Source organism: Anthonomus grandis, chromosome 5 (genome assembly GCF_022605725.1).
Source record: "Anthonomus grandis grandis chromosome 5, icAntGran1.3, whole genome shotgun sequence".
Lineage (NCBI taxonomy): Eukaryota > Metazoa > Arthropoda > Insecta > Coleoptera > Curculionidae > Anthonomus > Anthonomus grandis.
In genome coordinates this window covers 21,001,287-21,008,204 of record NC_065550.1, presented here as the reverse complement: position 1 = coordinate 21,008,204, position 6,918 = coordinate 21,001,287, and positions in this window count along the sequence as shown.

Here is a 6,918-nt window from a genome sequence, read left to right as displayed (position 1 = left end):
TGAAAATAACAATTATGTATTTTCTTTATTTAATACATTTTTTTAAATACTTTATTTTTGAAATTTAAAATTTTACAATATCATCTTTTTAATCTCATTCTTTAAATGCATTTGATCAATCACTGTTTATGTTAAGAATATCATTTTCATTAAGGTATAACGTTAATTTTGTATGGAACATATGTACAACAATTTCATACAAGTTTTTGGAATTGGAAACTTCATATTATACTAATCGCCATAATCTAAATGATATGAAAGAAGAGCAGAGTAAATATTTTTGTTTAGGTAAATAGTTTTTTGTTTAATATATTTGTCCTTACGTATATACATAGTTTTAATTTTATACTTGACAAAGTATTCCCATGCGATAAACTGATCATAAAATCCATTTTTTACCTTAGACACTATTAAACTAGGTTTATTTCTATTATGAATTAAATTAACTTTTCCAATATTTTGCCAAAGGCTTTCGTATTTTATTTCTAAAGAGAGTCAACCTATAAAAAAAAGGTAAAAAATAATAATTTGGTTCTGCCCATGTACAGAACAGCAGCTTCTTAATGCTCTTTTTAATTTATCTCCATCCTTTCGATTAGGATATATTATTATGAACATACTTAATTAGGATATTTAACTCAAAAAGAATTTTTTAAGCTAATTAAATCAAACCTTTGGTTAGGGACATAATATTAACTATAAGCGACAAAGGTTAATTGCTATTTGATATACAAAGTGCTCAGTTAAGGGTGTACACTATCTATAGCTCAAAAACACTTGACCGCAGTCAATTAGCAAAAAAAAATCATAACTGAAATGGCAACAAGGGATCGTCCAAAAATTTTTTTTTAATTTTGCGATGTGGCCATAGTCAAAATAAAAATATAAATTTAAAATTTGACCGAAGTTACAAAAATAAAATAAAAAATCTGATTACGCCATTGGAAATAAAAGTACATGTTCTATGAACTGTTTGAGCCAAATTTTCATTGGACGAATTATAAGGTTAGGAGAAACAAATGAATGTTGTCATATTTCTTAATCGTTATATCTTGTATACTTCTTTATCCATTTTTAATGAACATATTGTCATATAAAAGTTAATTTGTACCAGGTAACAAGTAACAAGAATAACATTTTCAGAAAAATAGCGCATTTATTGATTGTGTTTAAAATATTTTTCATCATTCTGAATACAGCGATAGAGCCTTTGTTTTGTTAATGGGAAAGCAGTTTTAATATTCGCCATGGACATGCTGCTTATTACTATTCTTATTTTCATCATAGTTCTTCGTGTTATTGGTCAAGTTTTGTAGACGAGATCTTTTATTCTTCCCGATAAATAAAACTCGAGAAAAGTTAAATCCAAGGATCAAAGGAATAAATTTCTTCTTCCAATCCAACGAACAGGCAACTACTGCTGATCAAGGACGCACTTGGTTCGCAAAATTCCCTTATATATGATAGTACTAGTATAAGTCCTAATCATCCTCCTTCGTCTTTTGTCATTTGGATATCCTGGCTCTGTGCATGCACCTTTAGATATATATTATTTTAGGAAGCAGAATTTAGAAAGAACCTATGTGTATACTTTTTGACTTGATTTATGAAAATGTATTTGTGCCTTGCACATTTACTACAGTTATAGAGTTACGGTTCTTCATAACCGAAGAACTGTTCCAATTCTCAACTAATGTATCGAATATTTACTCTTTTATTGCTGTATCTGTTATAATAGGTATATTGAAATATATAATAAATAAATAAAGCGATTTTTTATTTGATGCGACCACTTGCCTTTTCCAACATTTTTTTATACAAACTCCGAAGCGTTTCATTAATAAAATAGATGCCATTATACGTATCGTTTGGAAAGTATATGGGGTTGCCGTCTGTCAGGGTGTGTATTGGAACATAATAGGTTCAGTGACGTGTTCCACTAACCCTGACGTAAAGGGGAGCACGACGTCGACGGCGGGCCCTTGATTGATTATGGCGGCCTGTCTGTCAAATGCAAAGATGGAATTCCGCGTGCCCTTCCTCTCCTCTAAACCAGTTTTGGAGAAAATGTTTCGATTCTTCTACGAGCAACTGCGAACTTTTTTCTTTTAATTAATTTTCGATTAGTTAACGGTTAACCGTAACCATTTAAGTTATGCCATAAATTTGGAAATCAAAATTAGTTTTCTCTACTTATTTTATTAATAATTTTAGTACTGCAAAGACGCGGAGAAGGTTGGTTTTTTAAAGGAATTAAATAATTTATTAAGTCATAAATTTGTGTTCGGTTATATATTTTGATTGTTGGGATGCTTAATTAGTTACTAGTCAGATAATTTAATTAATTAAATAAAGAATTTGTACTGCTGTCTTCTGCACCTTCCGTTCTTTTTTAGGGCCAAAGAATCAAAAAATTATTAACATACCGGAAAATTTTAAAGCATTTAATATTGATAAATTTAAGTTCAAAAAACAACATTTACTAATGGACTTCTAATAGAGATGATCCGTCGTAGGGGAATAAGATGCGTCTTTAAAGTTATAAAAAACAATAAATATTAATAATATAATACACATAAATAAATTGTATAAATAAATCGTACATCTAGTGCCTATTTTCTATAGAATCTAACATTGGCCACGGCTTGGCAACGTTGAGTACCTAGAGTGTGTAATAATGTATAATTATACTTCTTACTACTAGTTACTAGTAGTAAGTTGTGATTGTGGTAGTTGTGTGTAACAGTGATTGTGGTAAGTGATCGGTTCCAGACCATGATAAAACAGAGTTCCTACTTTTCACGAAAAGGATAAATCTTGCAGGAATAAGGCCGTCATTAATGTATCAGAAACATATGCAAATCAAGCAAGAGGATAAGTACTTAGGCATGTACCTGGATAACAAGCTAACGTAGAGTAAATACCCCACTAAGGCAATTAATAAAGAAATTGCCATTTTTTGCAACAAGTATAAATGGTAGCTGCTATAGCTGCTAACGCTTAATATCCTATACTGGCTATATACTGCTGTGACCAGAGCTAGAGTACTATACTACTTGTGGTCTGGTGAACGGCAACAGACAAGGCTTCAAATTCTCAAAAGCTGTCTATTACAGGTATGATGAGAACCTCATCAGGTATAATACTGGACATCCTCCTGTGAGGTCCACCTCTTTCTCTCTCGAGAGGAATCAAATGACTTTAAATAGGAAAGCTTGTTTAACTTTATTAGGAGGACAACTCGCCTGCTTAGGGAAGCTAAGGAGGGTGGCCAGTGGTATTGTAAGGATTTCGGGGGTTGGTAGAAAGAGACTTTTAAGTCTACACGCCGAACACTATCGCTCTGCCATTACTTCTACAGCTACCAAGCATGAATAATAATTTTTAAATCAATAAACATGAACAACTATCGTGTATATATTGATATGGTTAAGTGAGAATAGCTTGATTTCGCCTATAAATATTGCATTAATTTTTGTAATTTTATGTTTTAGATATGTATTTATCTGTTTTTATATTTATTATTAAAGGTCATTTATTATTATTATATGTTATATAATATACTATTGATATGCGCCTTCGCAATTAAATAGTCATTTTTTTTAGATTTAAAGTATTCAGGTACCAATTGAGACCACCATAGAGTTTATTTTTTTGTTTTGTTACTATATAAACTCTTTATATAATAATTATGGATACTATGTTTTTATATAATTAAATTGTCACTAATAGTGTAGCTCTTTTTGACTTAACTGCAACATATTTTAAATTCATATTTTAAATTTCTGACAGACTAAATACAATTAAAGTCCCAGGAATAATACTTGCACAACACGTACGCTCAATTTAGATTGATAACTTCTATTTTTGCTCATTATAGTAAATTCTCTTTTATCCTTTGAACGTTTTTGTTAATTTATTAATATTAACTCTGTCAAAGGTTTTTGCATGTCGACTTATATGTTAACGAAATATTTATTACTGTTTATTTCAGATTAAGAGTATTTTAATAAGTCAGCTTAAGAACCGGCTTCTTTTACCCTATACAGAGTTGGTGTATTTTTTTTTATTTTTATTTTAATATTTTTGAAAATAAGCATAGAACAAAAATAGTACTATAAATTGAAGCTTATTTTGAAGACACTTTTATTAAATGCACAAGTCTGTTTTTCATTAAACTAAATTTATTTATTTTTACATTAATACTTAAGAAATAAATAAATAAATAAAAAGGACTTAATTTTTGACTCGGCGAATTTCAGCAATGCTGCTTTTAACCGAGTAAATAAATAATCAGTATACATAATAGATAATGTTTGGAATATAACAATATAAAAGATTACCACTGTATCTAAATTCACAATCTTAATAATTATAAAGAAAAACAAAAAAATATATATAGGTAAATCCAAAATAATGAAATCATAAAAAATTAAATTATGAATTTAACGAACTAAACCATAAATTATAACAAATAACAATAATCCATGCATACAAAACAGTAATGGGCAAGAAGTTCAATGTAATATCTAATTAAAAGACACAAGAAATAAGCAATAAGATGGAAAAAAAATCATGTAAAAAAAGCATTGTTATTAATCTAATAAAGTCTGTACTTTTTTTTAAAAGCTTGTCTTTGCAAACCTATCAAGCTGGATGGTATTTCATTAAAAAGTTTGCTGGCCTGGTAGCTAAAACAACCTCTCTCTGAAAGGGCTTGTTTGGTATTTTGGTATTTCCAGTCGATTTCCGTACCGTGTAATTTGCAATTTAAACTTTGTCCCACAATCAATGAAAGGTCCGTAAACATAGTTGCCATAATTGGTATGAGAGAGCACCAGTGATTCACAAAGTATTTTTTTAAGTGCAAAATTGATAAAATGTTTGCTTTTATAAAGATTTCTCAGCGCATAGTATGCTTTCTGGCATATTTTAGCAACATTATTGCTATCTAGAATGATGCCCAAGTATTTGTACTCAGTAACTACCGGTAGTTCCTCGCCCATCATTTATACGTCATAATCCCTCTTGTTACCAAAAAACAGCACCACTGACTTCTTTGGATTCATTTTTAGACCATTTTTATTTGAAGAAGCATAAATTTAATCTAAGCATTGTTTAATTTATCTTTCAGCTTCAAAACAGCCTTCCTTCTTAAAAGAAAACTGAATCTGACTATCATCAGCAAATTGCTTTAATTTACACTTATTGGTTATACACCGGTGCATGTCCATCGTATAGATTACAAAGAGCAGCGGGCCCAATATTGAACCTTACGGCACACCTCTTAAAACAGGCAGCACACTCGAAAACTTCTGGTTAAAATCACTCGCTGAGATCTTTGTGTTAAATAACCTCTTAAAAGTTTTATGGTTTGGTCGTTAAATCCATAATATTGTATCTTGGCACACATAAGTTCTGGATCCAGCGTGTCAAAGGCCTTGCTGTAGTCAAGTAACACCAGGGCACATTGTTCTCCTTTATCTATCGACTGGATAATTTCATCCAAAACGTCCAGCAAAGCTGTACCTGTACTAAAACCTCTTCTAAAACCTGACTGATATTTATAGAAAAGTTTATTTTTTTGCAAAAAATCGAAAATTTAATGGTATATTAACTTTTCAAAAATTTTAGAAACCATGCACAACAAACTAATTGACCTTAAGTGAGTGACTCTTAGGATCACTATTTTTTGCCAAGGGTAAGACTGTAGCTGTTTTCCATTGTTGGGGAAAAGTGCTAGTTTCAATCATTTGATTAAAAATATGCGTTAGAAACGGAATAATAACTGGACAGCATAGTTTAAGCATTTGAAGCGTAATCTGGTCCGACCCTGATGCACTTGACGTAAGCGAAGAAATAGCACGCCCGACATCATTAACCAAACGTAAACCAAAAGTGTCTTGAACGGTCAAATTGATGTGGTAAAATTTTATTGTATCTGGATCAACACTTGGACATATTTGCTGTACAGATTGATTAAAAAAGTTATTTATTTCATTTAGATCCTGTAGTTGCATGGGAATGTGACAATTGCTTTTATTTTTATTATAAACATTCATGTCATTAAGACCTTGCCAAATTTTTTGCTATTATTTGTGGTGCTAAGAAAATTGAGATAAGCTTTTTTTTCATTGCGAACCGCCCGTGTAAAGAGGTTTCTAGCTCTTTTGTAATCCTCCCAATCACCAAGGTTTTTTGGCTTTTTGTACTTTGATAAAAGGCTATTTCTATATTTTTTCATTGTTTGCAAAACCCTAGTAAACCAAGGAGATTTTGGTCTGGTTACTCTTATTTTACGTTTTGGCGCATGCTTATCAAAAAGTAACAAAATATTATCAGCAACAAATATGTCAGCGTACTAATTTTGTCATGTAGTCACGATACTCGAGAATTTTCGGAGGCAACACTGGCAAATTAATTGTTATATTACAGTATATTAATTGATGATCAGATGTTTCATGCATGTCGTGATATTAGACCTGACCATTCAGCAATTTCTCATTTGAAATGATAATCACATCTATTAAAGAGGCCTTTTTTAATGAAAATCGAGTGGGATTTATAGAAATCTGTCTGAAATTAAAAAAATCAAGCAAATTGTTGAAAGATTCATTAATAGTCGCATATTCTAACAAGCTTATATTAATATCGCCCAACAAAATTAACTCATCACAAAGAGGTAAAATGTAACCAATAGAATTCTCCAAGAGATTAATTGCATTTAAAGCGTTGAATTTTGGAGGATGATAAAAAATCCCTAATCCCAATTTAATGGTATTTACCTTCATAATAAGCCATTATTGCTCCAACTCCTCGTTCTTATCATAAGCATCAAATTCCGTTACACACAAGTCACTTCTGAAGTAAACACCAACACCACCACCTCTAGTATCACGATCTACTCTTAAAAACCGG